At 30.9% G+C, this 10,443-nt stretch overlaps 1 pseudogene; it reads right to left on the bottom strand.

Annotated features, from left to right (window-relative positions):
* Positions 1-7,034: 7,034 nt before the first annotated feature.
* LOC113563272 overlaps positions 7,035-10,443 on the bottom strand; it is a 9,237-nt pseudogene continuing 5,828 nt past the window's right edge.

Genomic DNA, 10,443 nt, shown 5'->3' on the forward strand with positions numbered 1-10,443 from the left:
CGAGAATTTTCGAAACTGCAATTACCATCGCTATAGTGAAGGAAAAGGTAAAAACTTGCATTTGTCTGTTCTAACTTTTTTCCATTTTGAATATAAAGTCCTGTAGAGCGGACTTTCTTTCTATCTATGCTGCATTTGTGGAAAAGGATTTTTTATTCTGCACAAGCAATAACGAGAATTTTCGAAACTGCAATTACCATCGCTATAGTGAAGGAAAAGTTAAAAACTTGCATTTGTCTTTTCTAACTTTTTTCCATTTTGAATATAAAGTCCTGTAGAGCGGACTTTCTTTCTATCTATACTTCATTTGTGGAAAAGGATTTTTTATTCTTCACAAGTAATAAAGAGAAGATTCGAAACCTTCAGTTACTATTGCTATAGAGAAAGAAAAGTTAAAAACTTGCATTTGTCTTTTCTAACTCTTTTCCATTTTGAATATAAAGTCCTGTAGAGCGGACTTTCTTTCTATCTATACTTCATTTGTGGAGAAGGATTTTTTATTCTGCACAAGCAATAACGAGAATTTTCGAAACTGCAATTACCATCGCTATAGTGAAAAAAAGTTAAAAACTTGCATTTGTCTTTTCTAACTTTCTTCCATTTTGAATATAAAGTCCTGTAGAGCGGACTTTCTTTCTATCTATACTTCATTTGTGGAAAAGGATTTTTTATTCTTCACAAGTAATAAAGAGAATTTTCGAAACTGCAGTTACCATCTCTATAGTGAAAAAAAAGTTAAAAACTTGCATTTGTCTTTTCTAACTTTTTTCCATTTTGAATATAAAGTCCTGTAGAGCGGACTTTCTTTCTATCTATACTTCATTTGTGGAAAAGGATTTTTTATTCTGCACAAGCAATGAAGAGAATTTTCGAAACTGCAATTACCATCGCTATAGTGAAAAAAAGTTAAAAACTTGCATTTGTCTTTTCTAACTTTCTTCCATTTTGAATATAAAGTCCTGTAGAGCGGACTTTCTTTCTATCTATACTTCATTTGTGGAAAAGGATTTTTTATTCTGCACAAGCAATGAAGAGAATTTTCGAAACTGCAATTACCATCGCTATAGTGAAAAAAAGTTAAAAACTTGCATTTGTCTGTTCTAACTTTTTTCCATTTTGAATATAAAGTCCTGTAGAGCGGACTTTCTTTCTATCTATACTTCATTTGTGGAGAAGGATTTTTTATTCTGCACAAGCAATAACGAGAATTTTCGAAACTGCAGTTACCATCGCTATAGTGAAAAAAAAGTTAAAAACTTGCATTTGTCTGTTCTAACTTTTTTCCATTTTGAATATAAAGTCCTGTAGAGCGGACTTTCATTCTATCTATGCTGCATTTGTGGAAAAGGATTTTTTATTTTGCACAAGCAATAAAGAGAATTTTCGAAACTGCAATTACCATCGCTATAGTGAAAAAAAAAGTTAAAAACTTGCATTTGTCTTTTCTAACTTTTTCCATTTTGAATATAAAGTCCTGTAGAGCGGGCTTTCTTTCTATCTATACTTCATTTGTGGAAAAGGATTTTTTATTCTGCACAAGCAATAACGAGAATTTTCGAAACTGCAATTACCATCGCTATAGTGAAAAAAAAGTTAAAAACTTGCATTTGTCTTTTCTAACTTTTTTCCATTTTGAATATAAAGTCCTGTAGAACGGACTTTCTTTCTATCTATGCTGCATTTGTGGAAAAGAATTTTTTATTCTGCACAAGCAATAAAGAGAATTTTCAAAACTGCAATTACCATCGCTATAGTGAAAAAAAAGTTAAAAACTTGCATTTGTCTTTCCTAACTTTTTTCCATTTTGAATATAAAGTCCTGTAGAGCGGACTTTCTTTCTATCTATACTTCATTTGTAGAAAAGGATTTTTTATTCTGCACAAGCAATAAAGAGAATTTTCGAAACTGCAATTACCATCGCTATAGTGAAAAAAAAGTTAAAAACTTGCATTTGACTTTTCTAACTGTTTCCATTTTTAATATAAAGTCCTGTAGAGCGGACTTTCTTTCTATCTATGCTGCATTTGTGGAAAAGGATTTTTTATTCTGCACAAGCAATAACGAGAATTTTCGAAACTGCAATTACCATCGCTATAGTGAAAAAAAGTTAAAAACTTGCATTTGACTTTTCTAACTTTCTTCCATTTTGAATATAAAGTCCTGTAGAGCGGACTTTCTTTCTATCTATACTTCATTTGTGGTAAAGGATTTTTTATTCTGCACAAGCAATAAAGAGAATTTTCGAAACTGCAATTACCATCGCTATAGTGAAGGAAAAGGTAAAAACTTGCATTTGTCTGTTCTAACTTTTTTCCATTTTGAATATAAAGTCCTGTAGAGCGGACTTTCTTTCTATCTATGCTGCATTTGTGGAAAAGGATTTTTTATTCTGCACAAGCAATGAAGAGAATTTTCGAAACTGCAATTACCATCGCTATAGTGAAAAAAAGTTAAAACTTGCATTTGTCTTTTCTAACTTTCTTCCATTTTGAATATAAAGTCCTGTAGAGCGGCTTTCTTTCTATCTATACTTCATTTGTGGAAAGGATATTTTATTCTGCACAAGCAATAAAGAGAATTTTCGAAACTGCAATTACCATCGTATAGTGAAAAAAAAGTTAAAAACTTGCATTTGTCTTTTCTAACTCTTTTCCATTTTGAATATAAAGTCCTGTAGAACGGGCTTTCTTTCTATCTATACTTCATTTGTGGAAAAGGATTTTTTATTCTGCACAAGCAATGAAGAGAATTTTCGAAACTGCAATTACCATCGCTATAGTGAAAAAAAAGTTAAAAACTTGCATTTGTCTTTTCTAACTTTTTCCATTTTGAATATAAAGTCCTGTAGAGCGGGCTTTCTTTCTATCTATACTTCATTTGTGGAAAAGGATTTTTTATTCTGCACAAGCAATAAAGAGAATTTTCGAAACTGCAATTACCATCGCTATAGTGAAAAAAAAGTTAAAAACTTGCATTTGTCTTTTCTAACTTTTTTCCATTTTGAATATAAAGTCCTGTAGAGCGGACTTTCTTTCTATCTATGCTGCATTTGTGGAAAAGGATTTTTTATTCTGCACAAGCAATAAAGAGAATTTTTGAAACTGCAATTACCATCGCTATAGTGAAGAAAAGTTAAAAACTTGCATTTGTCTGTTCTAACTTTTTTCCATTTTGAATATAAAGTCCTGTAGAGCGGACTTTCTTTCTATCTATGCTGCATTTGTGGAAAAGGATTTTTTATTCTGCACAAGCAATAACGAGAATTTTCGAAACTGCAATTACCATCGCTATAGTGAAGGAAAAGTTAAAAACTTGCATTTGTCTTTTCTAACTTTTTTCCATTTTGAATATAAAGTCCTGTAGAGCGGACTTTCTTTCTATCTATACTTCATTTGTGGAAAAGGATTTTTTATTCTGCACAAGTAATAAAGAGAATTTCGAAACTGCAATTACCATTGCTATAGAGAAAGAAAAGGTAAAAACTTGCATTTGTCTTTTCTAACTTTTTTCCATTTTGAATATAAAGTCCTGTAGAGCGGACTTTCTTTCTATCTATGCTGCATTTGTGGAAAAGGATTTTTTATTCTGCACAAGCAATAACGAGAATTTTCGAAACTGCAATTACCATCGCTATAGTGAAGGAAAAGTTAAAAACTTGCATTTGTCTTTTCTAACTTTTTTCCATTTTGAATATAAAGTCCTGTAGAGCGGACTTTCTTTCTATCTATACTTCATTTGTGGAAAGGATTTTTTATTCTGCACAAGCAATAACGAGAATTTTCGAAACTGCAATTACCATCGCTATAGTGAAAAAAAGTTAAAAACTTGCATTTGTCTTTTCTAACTTTCTTCCATTTTGAATATAAAGTCCTGTAGAGCGGACTTTCTTTCTATCTATACTTCATTTGTGGAAAAGGATTTTTTATTCTTCACAAGTAATAAAGAGAAGATTCGAAACCTTCAGTTACTATTGCTATAGAGAAAGAAAAGTTAAAAACTTGCATTTGTCTTTTCTAACTCTTTTCCATTTTGAATATAAAGTCCTGTAGAGCGGACTTTCTTTCTATCTATACTTCATTTGTGGAGAAGGATTTTTTATTCTGCACAAGCAATAACGAGAATTTTCGAAACTGCAATTACCATCGCTATAGTGAAAAAAAGTTAAAAACTTGCATTTGTCTTTTCTAACTTTCTTCCATTTTGAATATAAAGTCCTGTAGAGCGGACTTTCTTTCTATCTATACTTCATTTGTGGAAAAGGATTTTTTATTCTTCACAAGTAATAAAGAGAATTTTCGAAACTGCAGTTACCATCTCTATAGTGAAAAAAAAGTTAAAAACTTGCATTTGTCTTTTCTAACTTTTTTCCATTTTGAATATAAAGTCCTGTAGAGCGGACTTTCTTTCTATCTATACTTCATTTGTGGAGAAGGATTTTTTATTCTGCACAAGCAATAACGAGAATTTTCGAAACTGCAATTACCATCGCTATAGTGAAAAAAAGTTAAAAACTTGCATTTGTCTTTTCTAACTCTTTTCCATTTTGAATATAAAGTCCTGTAGAACGGGCTTTCTTTCTATCTATACTTCATTTGTGGAAAAGGATTTTTTATTCTGCACAAGCAATAAAGAGAATTTTCGAAACTGCAATTACCATCGCTATAGTGAAAAAAAGTTAAAAACTTGCATTTGTCTGTTCTAACTTTTTTCCATTTTGAATATAAAGTCCTGTAGAGCGGACTTTCTTTCTATCTATACTTCATTTGTGGAGAAGGATTTTTTATTCTGCACAAGCAATAACGAGAATTTTCGAAACTGCAATTACCATCGCTATAGTGAAAAAAAAGTTAAAAACTTGCATTTGTCTTTCTAACTTTTTCCATTTTGAATATAAAGTCCTGTAGAGCGGGCTTTCTTCTATCTATACTCATTTGTGGAAAAGGATTTTTTATTCTGCACAAGCAATAAAGAGAATTTTCGAAACTGCAATTACCATCGCTATAGTGAAAAAAAAGTTAAAAACTTGCATTTGTCTTTTCTAACTTTTTTCCATTTTGAATATAAAGTCCTGTAGAGCGGGCTTTCTTTCTATCTATACTTCATTTGTGGAAAAGGATTTTTTATTCTGCACAAGCAATAACGAGAATTTTCGAAACTGCAATTACCATCGCTATAGTGAAAAAAAGTTAAAAACTTGCATTTGTCTTTTCTAACTTTTTTCCATTTTGAATATAAAGTCCTGTAGAACGGACTTTCTTTCTATCTATGCTGCATTTGTGGAAAAGATTTTTTATTCTGCACAAGCAATAAAGAGAATTTTCAAAACTGCAATTACCATCGCTATAGTGAAAAAAAGTTAAAAACTTGCATTTGTCTGTTCTAACTTTTTTCCATTTTGAATATAAAGTCCTGTAGAGCGGACTTTCTTTCTATCTATACTTCATTTGTAGAAAAGGATTTTTTATTCTGCACAAGCAATAAAGAGAATTTTCGAAACTGCAATTACCATCGCTATAGTGAAAAAAAAGTTAAAAACTTGCATTTGTCTTTTCTAACTTTTTCCATTTTGAATATAAAGTCCTGTAGAGCGGACTTTCTTTCTATCTATACTGCATTTGTGGAAAAGGATTTTTTATTCTGCACAAGCAATAAGAGAATTTTCGAAACTGCAATTACCATCGCTATAGTGAAAAAAAGTTAAAAACTTGCATTTGTCTTTTCTAACTTTTTCCATTTTGAATATAAAGTCCTGTAGAGCGGACTTTCTTTCTATCTATACTTCATTTGTGGAAAAGGATTTTTTATTCTGCACAAGCAATAAAGAGAATTTTCGAAACTGCAATTACCATCGCTATAGTGAAAAAAGTTAAAAACTTGCATTTGTCTTTTCTAACTTTTTCCATTTTGAATATAAAGTCCTGTAGAGCGGACTTTCTTTCTATCTATACTTCATTTGTGGAAAAGGATTTTTTATTCTGCACAAGCAATAAGAGAATTTTCGAAACTGCAATTACCATCGCTATAGTGAAAAAAAGTTAAAAACTTGCATTTGTCTTTTCTAACTTTCTTCCATTTTGAATATAAAGTCCTGTAGAGCGGGCTTTCTTTCTATCTATACTTCATTTGTGGAAAAGGATTTTTTATTCTGCACAAGCAATAAAGAGAATTTTCGAAACTGCAATTACCATCGCTATAGTGAAAAAAAGTTAAAAACTTGCATTTGTCTTTTCTAACTTTTTCCATTTTGAATATAAAGTCCTGTAGACGGGCTTTCTTTCTATCTATACTTCATTTGTGGAAAAGGATTTTTTATTCTGCACAAGCAATGAAGAGAATTTTCGAAACTGCAATTACCATCGCTATAGTGAAAAAAAAGTTAAAAACTTGCATTTGTCTTTTCTAACTTTCTTCCATTTTGAATATAAAGTCCTGTAGAGCGGGCTTTCTTTCTATCTATACTTCATTTGTGGAAAAGGATTTTTTATTCTGCACAAGCAATAAAGAGAATTTTCGAAACTGCAATTACCATCGCTATAGTGAAAAAAAAGTTAAAAACTTGCATTTGTCTTTTCTAACTTTTTTCCATTTTGAATATAAAGTCCTGTAGAGCGGACTTTCTTTCTATCTATGCTGCATTTGTGGAAAAGGATTTTTTATTCTGCACAAGCAATAACGAGAATTTTTGAAACTGCAATTACCATCGCTATAGTGAAGGAAAAGGTAAAAACTTGCATTTGTCTGTTCTAACTTTTTTCCATTTTGAATATAAAGTCCTGTAGAGCGGACTTTCTTTCTATCTATGCTGCATTTGTGGAAAAGGATTTTTTATTCTGCACAAGCAATAACGAGAATTTTCGAAACTGCAATTACCATCGCTATAGTGAAGGAAAAGTTAAAAACTTGCATTTGTCTTTTCTAACTTTTTTCCATTTTGAATATAAAGTCCTGTAGAGCGGACTTTCTTTCTATCTATACTTCATTTGTGGAAAAGGATTTTTTATTCTTCACAAGTAATAAAGAGAAGATTCGAAACTTCAGTTACTATTGCTATAGAGAAAGAAAAGTTAAAAACTTGCATTTGTCTTTTCTAACTCTTTTCCATTTTGAATATAAAGTCCTGTAGAGCGGACTTTCTTTCTATCTATGCTGCATTTGTGGAAAAGGATTTTTTATTCTGCACAAGCAATAACGAGAATTTTCGAAACTGCAATTACCATCGCTATAGTGAAAAAAGTTAAAAACTTGCATTTGTCTTTTCTAACTTTTTCCATTTTGAATATAAAGTCCTGTAGAGCGGACTTTCTTTCTATCTATACTTCATTTGTGGAAAGGATTTTTTATTCTGCACAAGCAATAAAGAGAATTTTCGAAACTGCAATTACCATCGCTATAGTGAAAAAAAGTTAAAAACTTGCATTTGTCTTTTCTAACTTTTTTCCATTTGAATATAAAGTCCTGTAGAGCGGACTTTCTTTCTATCTATACTTCATTTGTGGAAAAGGATTTTTTATTCTCACAAGAATAAGAGAAATTCGAAACTCATTACATGCTATAGGAAAAAAGTTAAAAACTTGCATTTGTCTTTTCTAACTCTTTTCCATTTTGAATATAAAGTCCTGTAGAGCGGACTTTCTTTCTATCTATACTTCATTTGTGGAAAGGATTTTTTATTCTGCACAAGCAATAACGAGAATTTTCGAAACTGCAATTACCATCGCTATAGTGAAAAAAAGTTAAAAACTTGCATTTGTCTTTTCTAACTTTTTCCATTTTGAATATAAAGTCCTGTAGAGCGGCTTTCTTTCTATCTATACTTCATTTGTGGAAAAGGATTTTTTATTCTTCACAAGTAATAAAGAGAATTTTCGAAACTGCAGTTACCATCGCTATAGTGAAAAAAAGTTAAAAACTTGCATTTGTCTTTTCTAACTTTTTCCATTTTGAATATAAAGTCCTGTAGAGCGGACTTTCTTTCTATCTATACTTCATTTGTGGAGAAGGATTTTTTATTCTGCACAAGCAATAACGAGAATTTTCGAAACTGCAATTACCATCGCTATAGTGAAAAAAAGTTAAAAAACTTGCATTTGTCTTTTCTAACTTTTTCCATTTTGAATATAAAGTCCTGTAGAGCGGGCTTTCTTTCTATCTATACTTCATTTGTGGAAAAGGATTTTTTATTCTGCACAAGCAATAATGAGAATTTTCGAAACTGCAATTACCATCGCTATAGTGAAAAAAAAAGTTAAAAACTTGCATTTGTCTTTTCTAACTTTTTTCCATTTTGAATATAAAGTCCTGTAGAGCGGACTTTCTTTCTATCTATACTTCATTTGTGGAGAAGGATTTTTTATTCTGCACAAGCAATAACGAGAATTTTCGAAACTGCAATTACCATCGCTATAGTGAAAAAAAGTTAAAAACTTGCATTTGTCTTTTCTAACTTTTTCCATTTTGAATATAAAGTCCTGTAGAGCGGACTTTCTTTCTATCTATACTTCATTTGTGGAAAAGGATTTTTTATTCTGCACAAGCAATAACGAGAATTTTCGAAACTGCAATTACCATCGCTATAGTGAAAAAAAAGTTAAAAACTTGCATTTGTCTTTTCTAACTTTTTCCATTTTGAATATAAAGTCCTGTAGAGCGGACTTTCTTCTATCTATACTTCATTTGTGGAAAAGGATTTTTTATCTGCACAAGCAATAACGAGAATTTTCGAAACTGCAATTACCATCGCTATAGTGAAAAAAAAGTTAAAAACTTGCATTTGTCTTTTCTAACTTTTTCCATTTTGAATATAAAGTCCTGTAGAACGGACTTTCTTTCTATCTATGCTGCATTTGTGGAAAAGATTTTTTATTCTGCACAAGCAATAAGAGAGAATTTTCGAAAACTGCAATTACCATCGCTATAGTGAAAAAAGTTAAAAACTTGCATTTTCTTTTCTAACTTTTTCCATTTTGAATATAAAGTCCTGTAGAGCGGACTTTCTTCTATCTATACTTCATTTGTGGAAAAGGATTTTTATTCTGCACAAGCAATAAAGAGAATTTTCGAACTGCAATTACCATCGCTATAGTGAAAAAGTTAAAAACTTGCATTGTCTTTTTCTAACTTTTCCATTTTAATATAAAGTCCTGTAGAGCGGACTTTCTTTCTATCTATGCACTGCATTTGTGGAAAAGGATTTTTTATTCTGCACAAGCAATAAAGAGAATTTCGAAACTGCAATTACCATCGCTATAGTGAAAAAAAGTAAAAACTTGCATTTGTCTTTTCTAACTTTTCCATTTTGAATATAAAGTCCTGTAGAGCGGACTTTCTTTCTATCTATGCTTCATTTGTGGTAAAAGGATTTTTTTTATTCTGCACAAGCAATAAAGAGAATTTTCGAAACTGCAATTACCATCGCTATAGTGAAGGAAAAGTTAAAAACTTGCATTTGTCTGTTCTAACTTTTCCATTTTGATATAAAGTCCTGTAGAGCGACTTTCTTTCTATCTATAGCTGCATTTGTGGAAAAGGATTTTTTATTCTGCACAAGCAATAACGAGAATTTTCGAAACTGCAATTACCATCGCTATAGTGAAAAAAAGTTAAAAACTTGCATTTGTCTTTTTCTAACTTCTTCCATTTTGAATATAAAGTCCTGTAGAGCGGGCTTTCTTTCTATCTATACTTCATTTGTGGAAAAGGATTTTTATTTGCAACAGCAATAAGAGAATTTTCGAAACTGCAATTACCATCGCTAATAGTGAAAAAAGTTAAAAAACTTGCATTTGTCTTTTCTAACTCTTTTCCATTTTGAATATAAAGTCCTGTAGAGCGGACTTTCTTTCTATCTATACTTCATTTGTGGAAAAGGATTTTTATTCTGCACAAGCAATAAGAGAATTTTCGAAACTGCAATTACCATCGCTATAGTGAAAAAAAAAGTTAAAAACTGCATTTGTCTTTTCTAACTTTCTTCCATTTTGAATAAAGTCCTGTAGAGCGGGCTTTCTTTCTATCTATACTTCATTTGTGGAAAAGGATTTTTTATTCTGCACAAGCAATAAAGAGAATTTTTGAAACTGCAATTACCATCGCTATAGTGAAAAAAGTTAAAAACTTGCATTTGTCTTTTCTAACTTTTTTCGCATTTTGAATATAAAGTCCTGTAGAGCGGACTTTCTTTCTATCTATGCTGCATTTGTGGAAAAGGATTTTTTATTCTGCACAAGCAATAACGAGAATTTTTTGAAACTGCAATTACCATCGCTATAGTGAAGGAAAAGTAAAAACTTGCATTTGTCTTTCTACTTTTTTCCATTTTGAATATAAAGTCCTGTAGAGCGGACTTTCTTTCTATCTATACTTCATTTGTGGAAAAGGATTTTTTATTCTGCACAAGCAATAAGAGAATTTTCGAAACTGCAATTACCATCGCTATAGTGAAGA

This window comes from Ooceraea biroi, chromosome 13 (genome assembly GCF_003672135.1).
Source record: "Ooceraea biroi isolate clonal line C1 chromosome 13, Obir_v5.4, whole genome shotgun sequence".
NCBI lineage: Eukaryota > Metazoa > Arthropoda > Insecta > Hymenoptera > Formicidae > Ooceraea > Ooceraea biroi.